The sequence below is a fragment of the Diabrotica undecimpunctata genome, chromosome 3, assembly GCF_040954645.1.
Source record: "Diabrotica undecimpunctata isolate CICGRU chromosome 3, icDiaUnde3, whole genome shotgun sequence".
Classification (NCBI taxonomy): domain Eukaryota; kingdom Metazoa; phylum Arthropoda; class Insecta; order Coleoptera; family Chrysomelidae; genus Diabrotica; species Diabrotica undecimpunctata.
Genome location: NC_092805.1, coordinates 151,327,462 through 151,347,197, shown reverse-complemented (window position 1 = coordinate 151,347,197; position 19,736 = coordinate 151,327,462). Strand labels below are relative to the sequence as shown.

General features: G+C 32.3%; 2 protein-coding genes across 2 annotated transcripts in view; one reads left to right on the top strand and one right to left on the bottom strand.

Moving 5' to 3' along the window:
- LOC140437569 (myrosinase 1-like) overlaps window positions 1-19,736 on the top strand; it is a 370,048-nt gene that overhangs the window by 31,780 nt on the left and 318,532 nt on the right. The window lies entirely within an intron of this gene.
- The window catches only part of Trx2 (Thioredoxin 2), a 45,964-nt gene that overhangs the window by 25,848 nt on the left and 380 nt on the right, over window positions 1-19,736 (bottom strand). The gene's annotated exons all lie outside the window — the stretch shown is intronic.

Below are 19,736 nucleotides of genomic sequence, written 5' to 3'. Positions count from 1 at the left end.
ATTTTTTAAGTCCGCTATCTAATGGATATGCGTTTGACAATCATGACGATATATATTTTGAGAGTGTATTATTGATAAAACAATTTTACAACGTTTCGAAAAATACCAATAATGACCAACAAAAACCGGCGGAACGAGTTGTAATTTTTATTTTTATGATAAATTGGAAAAAAATGCACAGACCACTTACAGAGGTCGGTAATTCCTCGTAATAAGCATGGACTGAATCCATTTGATGACGGAGGGTGGTATACCGTTTCCTGGAGGTATTATTAATGCTCCCCTTATGCCAAAAACATGTATATTGATCCTTTGCGACGAGATGGCATTTTAAAGATCTTTAACAAGACAACGCAAGGCCTGTATGTTGGACTGGCCTGATGGATAAGCAAATTGTTGCCTTGTGAAGCAATAGACTTAAATATTCGCTTCTTATTAAGCTATTGATTAGGGTAAAAATAGGGCCAAAAGTAACAACATAGTTAAAGGAGTTTTATTGTTTTATATGGTCAATGGACTCCCAAATATAAAAAACGCGCAGTGCTACCATTTAAAGGAGCGTGTTTTTGAGAACTGGTTGAATCTGTCCTTGCCGAAATGTCCTTGTCCCAAATACACACATTAGGGTGCATTTTGGTGAATATTATGCACTTTGTTGTTCAAAATTAAATTTCCTATCGAATTGTCACCTTTCAAAGTAAAATTTTTTTTTTTTGCAAAAATATATGTATTAAAAAAACTTTCACTTTTCACTTCTACTTCCGGGAATACCTTAAAACCGTCCCACGTATGAGGGGGGAACCGAAAAATATCGATTTACAAAAAATTTGTATGCTGTAGAAAAAAATGTTTCAAACAAAAAAATGTAGCTGAGATAATTTGTAACAAAATATTTATTAGCACTTTTTGGGTAAAACGAACCGTTCTCTCAGAGACAAAGCTTAAAGAGACCAGCGATTTTGAATAATGACAGTTCAATTCGATAGCTTTAAAAAGAGTGACCTATAGACAAAAATTTAAATGGGAAAGGTGAAGAGTGCAGCTTTCGAAGGCAATTTTTGCATTTTGTTAATAGCAAAAATTGTTAAAAGTAGAAAACTTTGAAAAATCGTATCTCGGATATTGTCAATCCTAAAGACTTTCACCAAACGTCATTTTAAAGAAGAAGGATAGACGTTTTTTCTGCAAACTAATGTCTATACCAATACCCCCGTAGAAAAACAAGAATTATAAACAGACATGCAAAGGGCAGTTGAAAATCATATCAGAGTAGATACTAAACAGCGGGGATAGCATGCATCCCTGTCTGACGCTTCTTTAAATGTAACATAAGTCGGCTATCTCCAATCGACTGCTTTCTGCTTCTTGACTGATTTGCGCATACTACAGCTAAAGTGAAATTAGACTGTTTGTATGTCTTATGGATGTGTTTATTATTATTTTTTCCATACTTTTTCGAAGAAATGAGGTTAGGCCAGTAGATATATACATAGAAATATAATAGTTGCAATACCAGTCCTTTCCCCAGTGCGACAGAGAAGAAAACTGACGCAAAGCCATCGAGCAAAAGACAAAAGAGGGAATGTAAAGGTAGTGGGGGCAAAAATATTGTTAGACAGGAAGTGCCATCTTAAGAGGCCAAATTAAACAAGGAAAGAGAGTCTTTCCTTGTTTAAGAAATCAAATTTAGTTGGGTTATGTTATTATTTGTACCAACTGTCACATGAAATATTATTTATATTGAAGTTTTTTAACAATTGTTTCACAATTTTAGACTGTTATCGTTAATATTTAATTAAAATTTTCTCGTCTAAGACACATTCTGAAAACTATTTTATAGCTACTGTTAATAAGTGTTGGAAAATTTAAATTTGGCGCCATTCGCTTTTCCGGATATGTCCGCCATCAGAGGCCACTTTTTGGTCGCCTTTTCATAACGATTAGATTCCCTCTTTTGTCTTTTTGCTCAATGCGCAAAGCAGTCCTGCATCACTTTCCAATTTGCCAGGCTTATCGACCACGTGACCTAAATGACCAATGAGAAGGTGACGTGGTCGATAAATCCAGCCTATTAGATAGAGATACAGGGTCTGCTTTGAGTCAGTTTTTTTTTTCTGTCGCACTGGGGGAACGCGACTGTATATACGATTTTGGTTCCTCTGGAGGACGTTTGTCACCCTTGAATATTGTTGCTAAATGGGGCAGTATAATACCAAGCTATGCTGTGACATAACTCGAAAAATACCATCCTGCCTAGATTTTTTGAGTTTAAAACTGTACTATTATAATTTAACCTATTAAAACAAGTTATCACGTAGTAGTAAAGGAAATAAAATATGTAGTTATCGAATGGTTAAATTATTAAATATTTCCGTACATTGTAAAATATGATTAGACCTATCACATCAACAAAACTGTAAACTATAAAATTATTATTATCAGTTGTTATAATATACATATTTACACAATAAAAATCGGAAAGCATGTCCTTGTCCAGTTACTCCGGTTGCATCACTGTGACAAATGATCGGAGCAGTTTAGTTCGTCACTTGACTACTTAGTTCTTCCTTGCTTCTTGCTTCATTGAATAGTACAATATAGTACATATTATGACGTAATAGTGTAAAACTGCGATGAAACTTCATTAAATCGGTGATATAAGATTATTATATTTGAAATTCCACTGTTACCTATTCGAGCGGACTCTTCTTGCCTGCAATGTCTATGTTAAGTGTAAATGGTAGTTACTTATGGGATTGCCAGTGCTATTTTTGTGAACAATTAAAATTGATTAATACTAAACTAAAGATCTCTCTTATCGTTCTACTTTCAATTTTGATTTCAATTTCAATTATCATTTTCCCCAACTTTACAAATCAACTACAGTGGATCACAGCTTAAATGATGCAGTCGCTACTCAATAAAACTAGCTTGTATCAGTTGCTCAATCTTTATTAGAAAAAATTACATACTGACATTACTATAAGTCTTCTAAAATAGCATAAGCCTTTTTTATGTTTTATATATACCATACCTAAATAACAATAAATATTTAATTATTTTATGCAGATAAGATGAAGCATGACCATCGAGCATGACACAACTTATCAATTTGAAATTTGCGAAGTAGTCGAAGTAGGCGTTGCAAAGAATAATATACAAATACATGATCGAACTGCTAGAAATAAAGCTTTTATTGGCCAAAGAAATAGACGTATCAGATTGATTTTCGCTAGGGAACATATTAACAAGAACTTGGAATCGGTATTTACTTTTGAATCGAATTGAAGAGGCCAAGGATAGAAACTTGTTGTGGTATGGAACAATGAGAGGTGCGAGTGTATAGACTGATATGAAAACTAAGGTAAACAACGGTGGAGGTGGAGTGATGCTGTGGAGGTGGAGTGATGCTGTGGGGTGTATGACCTCTGAAGGAGTAGATAACATGCATTTTATTGAAGATAATATGAACCAATATACGTATTTGGATATACTAAGGCAGCATATCAACGATGGGGCTCAAAAATTAGGTATCAATAACAATTACCGGTTTTATCAGGACAACGATCCAAAATGTCGTTAAAACTCCAGCCCAGTGATCAGATTTGAATATTATTGAAAATTTGTGGTTGAAATTAAAAAAAAAAGTAAATAGTGCTCAAATATCAAATATAAATGAATTGAAGTAAAAATTACTAAAGCTTTGGAAACAACATTCCCAGAGTACATGTTCAATTTTTACAATTACAATTTTACAATTATTTCCCATTCTTCAACCCTTCCTACTCACATTTCAACCCCACTCCATTAGAAATACAGACAGTTGTAAGAAAGCAAACAAAAAAGACTCTCTTCCCTGTTGACTATCGTTAGCAACAGACGTATTTTCTATACTGTTGACAGCCGCTAACAATAGACATTATCTCTCTCCTGCTTATAGTTACGCGAAAAATACCGCAAATACTCTTTTAAATCGAGTGTGTGTGCAGCAAATTTTTATAAACTTGATTTACCATAATCTGTATAACCCTTTACTACATATCCTAAATTTATTTGAACCAGCCCTATGTAATGAAGGAGAACCTACGAAATATAGTTATTATTTTTCAATGCATCGAGTTTATTATTTTTAATTTCATAAAATAATTAAATATTAAAATAAATAATAAAAAATAGCTTAAGCTATTTTATAAGATTTATAAGACGATTTATAGTAGTTTAGTTTCAGATTTCAGTATGTAGTTTTTTACTAATAAATATTAAAGCCATTGACACAAGCTAGTTTTATTGAGTAGCAACTGCATCATTTAAGGTGTGAGCCACTGTATGTAATATGCAAATATAATAAGTAGACTTAAACTAGATAATTCTGAGTCATATATTTTATAGAGCTGCTTTGTGTGTCATCTCCAAAATAAATATTATAAGAATCACAACAATAATCTTCAGAAGCTCATTTTTATGACTATTAATTCCATTCAAGTACAAGGTAATAAATTGTTTAACGTATGAATATCATTTTTTTAATTACAGACACTATGTTGTTTTGCTACGCGAAATCAGGTTTTAGTTTTGTTTCAACAGTAAAAAATAAGATAGATTTTTCGTTAAAAAATATATTTTGCAAATCGCTTTCTAGCTTGAAATTAAAACGTCAAAAAGACTTAATTTTATAATTATTTATTTATTATTAATTTTTATTACTATAGTGTATTTTTATGTATGAGAGAGTAATAAAACAATAAATTATGTATGCAAATCCCTAAACTGTTGATACGGGTGACTCAATGAAAAAAAGATATTTGTCAACAAGTTTACAGAAGTATATAGGAAAACAATTTTAAATTGAGTATGACCACCAGGTATAAAGGTTGGAGCAGAATAGAATACAATAGTTGTGAGGGTTACTAATCCCTAAATAAGGTTGCCAGTGTCGGAGTGATGGAGGTTAACAGGTACTAATGAATTTGCAAGAAATGTAAGATGTTTATTTTATTGGTTATATATAACCAATAAAAGTTTAATAAGTACCTACCTATTTGCAAAATAAAGTTTAATTCTTTAGATAAAATAAAACGTTTTATTTTATCTATTTGCAAAATAAAGTTTAATTCTTTGCCTATTTGCAAAATAAAGTTTAATTCTTTAGATAAAATAAAACGTTTTATTTTATCTGAAATAAGTGCATTCCACGAAGTAAGGGTTTCAACAATCAAACATTTAATTCTTTAATTCCAGGAATCTACGACAGTAATTGACTAGATAATTACCTTCTAAACTTATTCCACAGAAAATGTGATAGTGGGTTTTTCCATTTTGTATATAGGAAGGTCCAAGTGGCGTAGTCAAAATTCTTAACAGTTCACTAAAAGTAGGTACTTCAGTTGCAAGGTGCAGTTTATTGTGTATACTAGTATTATGGAAAATTTGGAAGTGCCGTGTAAACGCCGAAAAATTGGTCCTCTAACAGTTAATGAAAAAACATTAATATTTAATTGTTTTAAATCATTTACAGACAAACGTTTATGTGAAAGTGTTGATGAGACCGTTGAGTTAGTTAGCAGTACACTTGGTGTTGGGAAATCTACGATTTACAGAGTTATTAAAGAAGAGAAATGTGGTAGTTTTCAAATGCCACGTAATGCTCCAGGGAAACCAAAATTTCAAATAGAATATCATTTTAAAGAAGGACTTAGACGGAAAGTGCATGAATTCTTCTTTAGACAAGAATTTCCAACATTGGATAAAGTTCTTGTCTCAGTTCGAGATGATAAGGATTACCCAGAAATGAGTCGAAGTACGTTATGGAAACTTTTAAAAGAAATAGGCTTCCGCTGGAAAAAGAATCCCAGAAAGTCTATTTTATTAGAAAGAAGCGATATTGTCATATGGAGAAGACATTTTCTAAGAACCATAAAGGAAATGAGAAACCAAAAAAGAAAAATATTTTATCTTGATGAAACATGGATCAACGAGGGTCATACACCAAATAAATTTTGGCAGGATGAAACTGTTACAAGTCAAAGGCACGCTTTTGTAAATAACTTATCTACTGGTTTAAACCCACCATCAGGAAAGGGACGCAGGCTGATAATAGTACACATTGGCAGTTCAGACGGTTTTGTTGAAGGTGGTTTATTAACTTTTGAATCAACTCGTACCGGTGACTACCATGAAGACATGAACGCTGATGTATTTCAAGAATGGTTCGAACAAATGATAGATCTTCTTTCTAAGAACTGTGTAATAGTAATGAATAATGCAAGTTATCACTCCAGACTTATAGAAGGACTGCCCACAACCAAGTGGTTAAAAAAAGACTTGCAGAATTGGCTGAGTTCAAAAAATATTACGTACCATCCCGGATCTATAAGAAAGGAACTTTATTCGTTGTGTGCCCTTCATAAAGAAAAATTTAAAAAATACGAAATTGATGAAATTGCCAAAAATCGTGGAATGACAGTACTTAGATCCCACATAACACTTTATAACACTGAAATAATTCATTTATTTTTTACAATTATTCAAAGTAATTTTTTAATTAATCTTGAGCACGCCCATGGAGTGGTCGGAGCTACAAGTTAAAATTATGCTAATTTCGTTCATAAAAATAAACTATAACGTCAGGGGTCTGCTGTTTAAACCAGGCTCAGGCGATTAACTATTAGCTGACTGGCGATTGAGTATGAGCAGGATTACCCTACTATTGTTACTACTGTCTTACCAGAATTAAAAAAAGGCAACTTTCTTCAATTGTTCTTGAAATAGCGTAGACGATCGGTGTTTTTTAATAGTATAATACAATGTTTTTGGTTTTTTAGGCCACGGTCTGGAATTATGAGCAGGATTACCTTACTATTGTTACTATTGTCTTACCAGAATTTAAAAAATGTAGCTTACTGCAATTTATTAACGCAAGTATACGATCGGTGTTTTGTTATAGTATAATACAACGTTTTCCTATAATCCAACGAATTATTTCTTTCTGAAGTTTCGTTTGCAACTGCTACAAACATTATCATAGACGAGGCGATAAAGGTCCTAACTGCCTTTCGCTTAGCCGCCGTAGCATACATATAAATAATTCCAGGTTACGGCTTACATTTTTAGAAAACAAAGTGTTAGAATCTCTAACCCGTTTGGCAACTAGGAATAGTATACAACCTTGTCTAACTCCCCTTTGAGAGCTTCCAGTATTTCCCATTTATAATTCAACACAGACGTTTTGTTTTCAGTAGACCTCATGTGAGATGGTCCTTCATTTACATTTTATTAGTTTTTCGTGACCGATTTTATCAAAAGCCATTTCATAATCTACAAAACACAAATAGGAGGAGTCCTTTTGTTGATACCGATAGTTTCGTATGAGTACAATGACACGAATGGAGATTCACCGGTTCCTATTAAACTTTTGAAATCGAACCGAAAAGCTTCAAACTAGAAGGCTTATCAAGCTGTTAAATTTTTTAGCATTGTTGTACTTAGGGAACGGGACGAAAGTGACTTCTACCTGTCTTCTTTTAGAATGTTACAAGAGGTTTTGAAAGTAACGAAGTGATCTTATTAGAAAAGTGCATTATTCTACCATATCGGGTCGGTTTTTCTGCTTTTCATGTTTTTCAAAGCATATTCTATTTCTGATGTTAAAATTTGTAAATGATTTTCGGTTTTTATTTGTTTCTTAATGTTCTGTGCTGTGGTAAGAAAACAAATAATTTTTTATACAGGGTTGGAATAAATTATGGAACCAACTAAATATCTTTTAAACAAAAAAGACGCGATTCATGAAACTTTGCATAAAAGTATAATGATAAATAACTCATCTGGAGCCATATTTTTTGTTACTAGTCTTCTTCCGGTTTCGGCGGAAATACCCTCAACTTATTTAATTTAAATGTGACATCCTACTAGTCTAAGATACCACCACAAGATCACTTGTAGTAAGTTCATAACGTAGTTAATCAAACTCAAATTTTTACATACATTAAAGAATAGGAGAATACATCGATAACAGTTTGCCAGTTGTCCTGAGTTAAATATCTAGAAGCAACATCCACCAATGACAACAAACTAGAACCAAAAGTAGTTGAAACGCGAATACTGGCGGAAAACACATCTTTATTTTCAATACAACATGTGACGAGGTCAAAACTTCTCTCATGAGGTACAAAAATCGAAATATACAAAACCATAATACGACCAGCAGCGCGTACGGAAACGAAACATGGGCGCTAACAAAGAAAGAAGCAGATAAATGACTGGTATGGTAACGTAAAATCCTTTCGAGTAATATATGACTCTTGTAGAGATAGCGTGACGAACCAATGGAAGCGCAGACACAACAGCGAGGAGCCTTTTCGAAGATATATAAAGACTAATCGATTAAGATGGGCAGAACATGTGTTACTCAGTAATGACAATCGCCTTATGAATTTTGGAAAAGACCAGATGGGAGAAGATCTGTAGGACGGCTTAAAAAATAGTGAAAAAATGCAGTCAGACATGATCTGGAGAAAATGATAGTATAACGAAGAGTTGTAAAGCCTTTGATAATGATTATTATTTTTTTAAGTAGTTTTGTTGAGATTGTATATGGTCTATTATCTTTTTTGTACTGAGAGTTGCAGTTCTCAAGTCTTAAGTGCCCTGGCATTGGCAGATAAAGGAAGTGATCATGAACAGGTATTGTTCAAAATAAAAATAAAATACTAGTAAAAAATACGAATAAAAATAGAAACTACGAATGAATGTCGAAAGCCAACAGAATAATAAGAAAGGAGTCACAAAAAGAATAGACTATGATTAAAAATAAATCTCATTGCATCTGGACACCCCCATTAGATAACAACCAAGATCAGGCACATATCAATAATAAGCTACTACTGCATGAAACCTCCGAGAACGATCTTAACGACTTGAATAATTGCATCAGAAACGCCTTACAAGAAAGTCACCCAGTGCACTGTCCTAAAAAAAAAAAATAAGATAGTAAAATAAGTCCATATACTGACACGCTGCTGGATCAAAGAAGACAAATGAGAAGCGATAAGAATGCAGAGAGCCACACTCTAAGAGAAATGAATAAAACTGTTTCGAAGGCAATCGGGAGATATTTAAGGAAATTTAAAACCGATAATATTATACGTACACAGGAAAATAACAGCAAAAAAGTTCTACGTAGAAAGCTAACGAATGGGAAATGCGAAATTCATAAATTAAGAAACAAGAAAAATAAAATAATATCAGGTACGACGTAGAGACGAGTTAATACAGGTCGTTGAATAGTTTTACGAGAAATTATATGGAAGTAGACGAGAAGATCAAACAGGAATACAAACAGCCATTTCACAGAAGATCATGAATTAAGGTTCCGAACTAATGCCAGAAATAAAGGTTGAGGAGATTCAGCAAGCTTTAAGAAAAATGAAAAATAACAAAGTGTCAGGAGAGAATGGAATTGTAATATAAGCTATCGTACATGGAGGATATATGCTATTAAATAAATTAAGGAAACTGTTTAATCTATGTTTGCAGCAAAAAGAGGTGTCCAAAGAATGGAACAATGCTATAACCATCCTTTTGAATAAAAAAGGAGATAGAAGAGACCTAGAAAATTATAGACCTATTAGCCTGTTGAACCACATATTCAAGCTCTTCACTAGGTTAGTGACATCAAGATTGGAGAAAAAATTAGATTTCTACCAACCGACAGAAAAGGCAGGATTTCGATCAAATTATGGTACCAATGATCATCTCCATACAGTAAAGACACTCATTGAAAAATTTATAGAATACAACAAACTTCTTGTCCTCACTTTCACAGATTTTCATAAAGCGTTCGACACGATCGAAATAGACAGCCTTATAGAAGCAATGAATGACAGCAGGGTTGACCATAAGTATAGTGAACTTATTTACAAGATTTACAAAAATGCCACTATGACTGTTAAGATACACGATAAAACCCGACCAATAAAAATACAACGTGAGATAAGACAAGGAGATACATTGACACCGAAATGATTCATAACGGCATTAGAGTATGCCTTTAAGATGATGAATTGGGACCAAAGAGGAGTAACAATAGACGGAGAAAAGCTTCAACATCTTCGTTTCGCAGATGACAATGTTCTTATCACAGATAATTTAGGAGAAACCACAGATATGTTAAATGAATTGGACTTTGCATGTTCGAAGGTGGGCCTCAAAACAAACTTGACCAAAACTAAGTTTATGACAAATATGGTCCCCAATAACCATTTAACTATTGAAGACAAAGTGGTAGAACAACAAAGTGGAGAAATATACGTATTTGGGTCATGAAATAAGAATCAGCAGGGATAACCAAACATGCGAAATCCAAAGACGAATTACTGCGAAACACACTTAGGGCCAACATACCAATTAGCCTCAAAAGAAAAGTATTTGACCAATGCGTATTAGCGGTCATGACCTATGGGGCGGAAACTATGACTCTAACCAAAATTACGGCTTCGAAATTGAGAGTGGCACAGAGACGAACGAAACGGTCTATGCTGGAAGTGATGTTGCGGGACCGAATAGGAAACGAAGATCTGTGATAAAAGAACTAGTATTGCTGATGTTGTGGAACGCATACCGGAACTAATATGTAAGTGGGCAGGCCATGTAGCGAGAATGCATGACTCACGATGGACAAGTAAAATCACAAATTGGAGGACAAGAGCAGACAAATGTAGTAGAGGAAGACCACCTACACATTGGGCTGACGACATCCTGCGTATCGCCAAAAATTGGCAAGAAAGAGCAAAAAATAGCAAAGAATGGAGCAGTTTAAGGAAGGCCTATGTCCAGCAGTGGACGTGATAAATGGAGGATGGATGATGATGATGATTAACAGAAAGAAGCAAAAATGAAGCATTAATGTTACGGTCTAAAAAAGATAAAATATAAATACATATACTCCCTTTATAACGAACACGGTTATTACGAGATTTCGCTTATAACGAGGTACATTAGATGTCCCGTGAAATTTCTATTGAACTATAACCCTTTATAGCGAGGTAAATTTGCTTATAACAAGAGAAAATAAGATTGCAAAACGTGTTTTTTACGTTTTGGCCCGGCCGTAGCTATAAATAAATACCCTTTTTAACTGCGGGCCGCCCGCAATAAACTTCTTACAATTTATGATTCTTAGTCGGAAATGTAATAGACAAGATGTGGAAAGTGTTTTAAAGGTTGTCAGAAACTTTATCCAAAGGACAAAACGCAAATGAAGAAGCATAAAACTGTTTCACATCTTTAGAAAATATGATAGATAGAATACTGGACAATTTAAAGCAGTCAAAAATGACAAAATAACTTTATACGCTTTATACATATTTACAGAATACAGATTTTTTGTTTTAACATAATATCATTGACAGTAAAAGTAATCAACTCTTTTTTGTTTTAATGCATTTCATTGACAATAAAAGTAAACAACTTTGTTTTAAAAACGCCATTCAAACAATATTTATTAGCATATTATATTGCTCCGAATGGCTTCACTATAGAAAGTTAATGTTTTAGAAAACTACATATTCATATGTATGCACAATATTATTATTGTTGGATATAACGAGATCCGCTTATAACGAGGTAATTAGTCTGCCATTTCAGTTCTCGTTATAGAGGGAGTCTACTGTAATATTGATCTGAAAAGTTTCTGTGGCTGTATGATTCTGTTATTAAAACCAATCCACCTGTTATATACAAGCAATTAGGCAAATTTTTAGTTTTTTCGACATTTTTCTATAAACAAACAACTTTACCAGACCGAAAAGATAACGTAAAATATTTTTAAGTTAACAACAATATATACGACAGATAAGATACCTAATATCGATAATTACCGTATTTGTTTAACACTTATCGCTTCATCAAGAAAGTAAAAAATCCAAGAACGCAAATGTTGTAACGACCATGATAATTTTCTATATTTAAAACGCGCAGATATTATTTTAATGCGCGATATTGAATGATTTAATAATAATTATCGTGGAATATCAATTATGAGTAGTATTACTAGAGAAAAAATAAAATTGAGAAGGAATATTAACACTTCTTCTAGTGCCGACTCGACTAATGAAGGTTGGCTATAACCATTGCAAATTCGTCTCTATTTTCTGCTATAACATATAATATAACATTCATAACATAACATTTAATATATAGTCTAGGCGGGATCTGTTTTGGATTGGACATTTTCCATAGGAAGCTATTTTTTTGCTGTAATCCCTTCAGGATGTGCCCAATATCGATAATCACGATATGCGCCAGTCGCAAACCCTGTGCTAAATTTTTTATTTAACAAAATCTGAAAACAATTGAAAATTTCTCATTTTTTTGCTCCTATTTTCGTTTATAATTCGGAAAATATTGATCCTAGAGAAAAAATTATAAGAAGTTAAAAGAATCGTTATTCAATTTTACACAATATTTCGTTAGCTAGAAATTGAAAATTTAATGTTTATTGTTGAAAACATAGCAATAATTGGAAAAAAAAGTACAAAAAAATGAAGTTAATCCTTTAAATGTTTTCGACTTTCTAAACTTGACTTACAAGCTCCATATTCCGCCTAGAAAAACCTTTTAATATTTTTAAAACGTGTGCTAAATTTTGTTAAGATCGGTCGGATAGGTTTTTGCATAATAATTTTGTAATCCAGCCTACTGGAAAAAAATCGCAATTTTCAAATTTATAGTAGGCCCTAGATAAGGCCCTCAGATAGTTGCAAATTTTTTTACACATAAAGGAAGGCTCAAACTTTCAAACGCTTTTTGTAAAATTCAATTCGGTTCAGTAGGAGAGCCTAAAATTTTTTTTAAAGTTTTAAACATTTTTTATATATATTAGGCTTATAAACAAATTGAATAACTTTACGAGCTTTAAACATATCAATATCAAAATTTATACACTTAAAGAACATGAAAAGACGCTTCTTTAAAAAAAAGATACATTCGGCTTATTGGTTGCCGAGATATTAATGGTCAAAGTTGGCATACATTTGCCGTGTAACCATAAGTGATAGAGGGCTCGTTTTTAAACAAGTACCCTCGTCTTGTCAAGTACTTTTTATATGAAAAGTTTTACGTAATGCGCTTCATGCCAACATTCATAAAAAAGACAAATACCGTTTTCGCGTAAACTGTCGCTCGGAATGCATGAGAGGTGGTGGTGGGGGACATTCACTCGAAATGTGAATAGGCGAGTTCAAAATCATAGCGCGCGCTAAAAATTACATTATCTTGGCTTCTTGTTAACCAATTTTGCTCTTTTTTTTAATCGATGTCTCGGACGACAAGGATTTCTAATATCATATTTTCAAATAACATTTTTAATTGCAAATTGGGAAATTTGCAATAAACAATTGTATGTTAAACAAGTAATTGCATTTTTTCTTCATGCATTTTTTTTGAGCTTGCAATTTATACATTGAAGTAAATTGTTACTTTTAGTAAACAAATATGTATTTATAAATTGTTAATAAATAATTTAAATTGTTAAAACAAAGGCGAACAAAAAAAAATAAAAAATAAAAATTTTTTTTCATAAATAAACTTTATTTTGACTCAATCTTCAATAATTTTTTTTAAAGTCTTTTTCTTTTTTTTGGAAGGATATGTTTAAAGCTCGTAAAGTTATTCAATTTGTTTATAAGTCTAAAAAATGTTTAAAACTTTAAAAAAATTTCTAGGCTCTTCTAGTGAACCGATTTGAATTTTACAAAAAGCGTTTGAAAGTTTGAGCCTTCCTTTATATGTAAAAAAAATTGCAACTATCTGAGTGCCTTATTTAGGGCCTACTATATTTTTTTTTAAATTTGCGATTTTTTCCAGTAGGCTGGATGGCAAAATTATTACGCAAAACCTATCCGACAGATCTTAACAAAATTTAGCACACGTTTTAAACATATTAAAAGGTTTTTCTAGGCGGAATATGGAGCTTGTAAGTCAAATTTAGAAAGTCGAAAACATTTAAAGGATTAACTTCATTTTTTTGTACTTTTTTTCCAATTATTGCTATTTTTTCAACAATAAACATCAAATTTTCAATTTCTAGCTAACGAAATATTGTGTAAAATTGAATAACGAAACTTTTAACTTCTTATAATTTTTTCTCTAGGATCAATATTTTCCGAATTATAAACGAAAATAGAAGCAAAAAAATGAGAAATTTCCAATTGTTTTCAGATTTTGTTAAATAAAAAATTTAGCACAGGGTTTGCGACTGGCGCATATCGTGATTATCGATATTGGGCACATTCTGAAGGGATTTCGGCAAAAAAATAGCTTCCTATGGAAAATGTCCATTATGATCTGAATTTCTACAGATCCCGCCTAGTCTAATAGCAATTGCTCGTGTCCCACTGCAATTCACTCAAATTTTTCATTTTTGAAACTATCGCATTAGTACATTTCTCGTATCATTATTTTATTTACAATTTTAGTAGACAACGAATTAAACCATTCTAACTATAAACATAGGAGCCAAAACACATTCATGGTAATAAAAAGATAATTATTACAACCTCCAAACAAGTGTATAATTATTCAGATATGGAGTACCAATAAATTACAAATATATTGTATTTATTTTAGATGTTTCTTATCTGTGAATGCACGCAAATGATTGAAATAACTATTCATTGGAATGATCAATTTCCGGATTAATGCAAAATATTTAGCACAACTGTATAGTCACTATAAAATGCGCATCATCCGAATGAGTAATACAATTTCAGTTTTCAAGGATTCATTTAACTCGTAACCTTTTTAAAGTTGCTGTGTCATACAAGAATCCCGGAATTTTATTAGTTTACTCTCGTTAGGATATTTTTACGATTGTTGATGATAATAATATTAAGGGCCTCCCGATGCCATGATGTAAAGAATATAATATCGTTCAAATGTCCGCCGCGGCTTTTCTGACCCATAAATCTGGCTGAATTTGGCCGATGGTATGAATATTGACGTTGATGGCTGATGATACTCGCATAAACCTGTGAATTAAGAAAATCCAAGAAAGAGTCTAATAGGGTTAAATTGCACGATCTCGGTAGCAACTTCATATCATCTCCATGTGAGATAACCATGCCAATTTAGGCCAAAATCTAAAAAAAGTGACTTTTTCGGGATGATTTGGACGAGGGCTCTTTGATCTCATCCGGAAAATTAGAGTTAATTTTCAACTGCATCAGAGTCCATTCGGAGAACAGACGTCGTTGTCTATGGTCATGTACTTGCAGCTCCTAGGTCTTCAGATGCAGGACGACGTAAAATTTGCCAAGTTCTGGTCTGTGAAAGGCAGAGTTCTTGTGAGTGACGTGAAATCGACTGCTTCGGATTCTTCTGTACACTCTCATAAACTACGACGGTGTTTTCTGCAAATCTTGCATTTCGTCCACGTACAGGTGTTGGTTGATTTTTTACTGAATATGTGAACTCAAATTTTATCCATCATAGTGCGAATAGTCGTCCTCTCGATAAAATGCTTGCCCTAGCAGAACATCCATTTTTATAAAACAATTTTATCATTTGCACGTATTTTAAGCTATATCCATCCAAGCAGATCTGGCAAAACAGACTTGAGTAAACGGCAGTCGATTTAATAGATGTAACTTCAACAATATAGCCGCTACTGTCAAAGTTCGGAAGTCCCTATTGCAAGCATCTCTAGTTATCAAACGATTATGTTTGTTTAGTTTTTCGTGAGCTATTGTTGATAAGATATACTAAGTGGATGTTCAAAGACATATTATTATGTCAGCATTTATTTGTACAATTCATGCTTACAACAGTTTAGTCAAAATTGATATATCTAAACTGGTGCGTCATTTTACTCTGTAAGTACTCTATACAGTTGTAATTTTTCCCTCGAGATTATTTTTCAAGTTTCCACATGCAGATTTCATTATTTTTCTGACGTCCTATACATTGTTATTCAACAATCTCTTACTTTTATATGATTTTGTTTTGACAGTGTTTTTTGTTTTATTTAAAAGTGGATATGGGAAAAATAAGTCATTTTCGGAGTTTCATTCCATTATAAAATATGTTCTGAATGTATGCGAAACTGGTAAACAGAACTGTCAGGTTTAATTGGGTCAGACTCAGAAAAGGAAAACTACCGCAGATAGTGACTCAGAGCAGATCACAACAGAAGAGACAGTTTATGGAAGATTACCTTTTTAACATTGAAAAATACAAAGAAACTATTAAGATAAATGATTCACTTCCTTCGTTTAAAACTAGGTTCATAATAAATGATTTGTTAGGTCCAATTAAGTAATTACGAAATAAGGGCATGAATACAGAAAGCTAACAGAGCCTTATACGCATTACAAGACATATTGAAGTTAAATATGGTGTTGATATCAACGAGGACCCAAATATACAGAACAGTGGTTAGACCAGTTGTAACATACAGTTCAAAAACCTCGACTATAAAAAACAAAACAAACTATTGTTAAGGCATTTTGAACATTAAAAAAAACTGAGAAAAATATATGGCCCAGCAGCTGATAGGACAAACAGAAACTATCAAATGAGAACACATGAAGAACTGGAAACCTTGTATAGCCAACCAAAGAAGATAAAAGCCCATGGAGTGAGGTGGGCAGGACCTGTGAAGTTAGGATCTGTAGACTCAATGAACAACGGCTCATCAAACAGATATATAGAGAGAAAGAGACCCATAGGTAGACCTAGACTTAGGTGAGGAGATAACATCTATAATGATTTGCATGCAATGGTAATACACAACTGACCCACCAAAGAAGGTAGAGGCAAGTTGTACAGAAAGATCCACGAAGGGTTTTGAAGTTACAGAGATAAAGAGATGGAGAGAGAGATAGAGAGAGGAGATAGTAAAGTAATTGTTAGTAATAAGATTGCTCATAGTGTTGCTGAATGCTATACAGATGAATGCTATACAGATGTTTCCACTAGGCACACTGCTTACTTAGATATAATCTCTGTATAATGGACAAAGTGGGCAGAACAACATACAGAGTCAGTGAAAATGCTCACATATTTAAAAGATACCAAGAATATCTGGCAGAGAATTTTCAGATAGGACTTGGTTGTAAATCAATGTTCATTGGGGAATGGAAGTATAAACCAGAAACATATTTCGTGGCAAGCAATACTGCAGGAGATACAAGCCAAAGCAGTGATAGATTCAATGAAGAAAAGTCTCAAACAGGCTCCTGCAAAAAAACAAAGCTTTTTTAAGGCAGTATGTTGAGGAAAGTGAAAGTCTAAACCAACAGAATAAAGTTAAGTCATCCTACAATGTGATAAACAGATGACTCACTGGTTTCAACCAAGCACAAACTGCTAAAAATAGGCATAGTCCGGTTTGTGAAATCTAGAAGATTGCAGACCTTAGAGGAAAATTTTGCACAAAAGAATGAAAGGTCCTTGGAGGAGAGGTACACCAAGAAAACAATGGCTTCAAGATGTTGAGGATGGTAGAGAGATTTGGAAAAAATGACAGATTGTGGATGAAAGGCCAAACCATCACTAGTTGATTTACACTAATAACTACATAGATTAAGGAAACTTATATTTTCTTGTGGCATATTAAAGCAATTACTATTTTAATGGGAATAAGCCACAATTGAAGTTTAAAATAAGTTTATTGTCACAACATTAATGTTTGTATTTTTTGAACAATTTACTAAGTGGAAATTGAAACATCAATAAACTTATTTTAACCTTCAATTGTGGCATATTCCCATTAAAATAGTAATAAACTTATATTTCTATAACATAAAATACAAAACTCTTTAATTTCCACAGCATCAGTAAACTTGACATGTTTGACAGAGTATTGATATTTCGGGAGTTATTATTGCGAATTGATTGATAAGTTATGTCTACAGTTCTACAAGATATGCTAAAATCTATATTCAAGAATTGGTTTGAAATTATTTATAAATATTACTCTCTAAATCATCTACAAGCCAAGGTTTGGCAAGTGAATTCAAATTTTTTATTTTGAAGGATTTCTCATTTTTATTAGAATTATTTATTGAAGCTATCCTAGTTTGGTTCCATTCACCATTATTCTAGAATTGTTAAAACAATTTACATAGACTGGCGAGATTATGACTCAATACTTTTTATAGATGTGATGAAGTTTGATGCTATATAACCATTGCATTTACATATTTTATATTTAAGTAACCTGTTTGATTTTGATGATTAAAACACACAAAAATTAATGCACACATAATATATTATTGTGCATTATTGCAAAACAAGGTAAAATTCATTTTTTACTTATACTGCCCATGAAAATATTCTTTTTTCGTGGTAATTATATTTAATTTGTGAGAAATGTACATAATAAAGTAATTTGAAATCACAGCTCAAGACAATAAATATTATCTCGAAGGATTAAGCAATGTAATTGTTGATGGCCAATACAATCTATTCAACATGAAATTCTGAGTGACTTGTAACTGAATCAACCGCAGATCAAGCATAATCAAAACCTTAGTGTCAACTTAAAACCACTCATTACTCAAATTAAATGTAATTTAGATGCAATATCAAAACAACTATTGGAAAAAGACATTATAAAAGAAAGTATCTCAATCATTGATGACACACAGCTCTTCCAAGCCAGCTTGGTTGTCATAATTCAGACTGGGATCAGTGAACTGAGTATACCATCTACATTCATCTAAATTTGAAACTACTAATATCACACATAAAAAACAGCAATGTAGAAAAGAGACCTCACCTCACTTCATATTATTATATGAAAAGAAATGGCAATTGGGATGTGCTAAACGAAAAACAGAATATGCTATAAGTAAGTAATACCAGTACTTCGATATTGATATATACACTAGACTTTCAAAATGATAACATTTTGAATTTAGAAATACCTTGATTGGTAGAAGGAGAGTGTTAAAACCTGAAAATATCAGGAAAAATACAAAAACACCCTGGATAAAAATGTTTCACATAATTAATGCATACTACAAACTCATTGTATGAGAAAAGAAAGAAAAACCTTCTGATTGGTAAAAGAAGAAAACATAATATAGGCCAAAATGTTAGAAATAAAAGGCCTGCTTGGGAAATATCCTAAATAAATCAGAAATATTACAGGAAATGGGTTGTTAGGGTTCAAAAATTATATTCAGTTTCATCCACCATCTTATCTTACAAATATTAGGAAATTAATAAAAGAATGTCATGTACTCAAGTAAAATGATTATTTTCAAAGAAGAACAAGAGGATACTATTCAAGATGTTTTTTCTTTCTATATTAAAACCTGATGTAATCCAAAATTATGTCATATTTTTAAAAAAATACGCAAGGAAAATACTTTTTAAAATGCATGGATTCGTTATTTAAAGGTCATCCTTATAATTAGATGTTAATTATCCATAAGTAAATATAAAAATTCGTTATTTAACTGTCAAGTGAGTTAATGTATTTTTACAAAAAATCGGGGAACTATTAGTAGCTAAAACATTTAAGGTCTTTTCATAAAAAATGTACAGATATTAAATACGAAATTTATCAATAATGATAAGAGGCACTTCAAAAAGCCGGTAAATAAGTAACCCATTAAAGACAAATCAATAGAACTCGATCTATTATAACACCTACACAAAACCAAAATAAAATTAACAGCACATGAAATGGTTACATTTTTTAAATGAATAATTTTTGTCAAAGCCTTGAA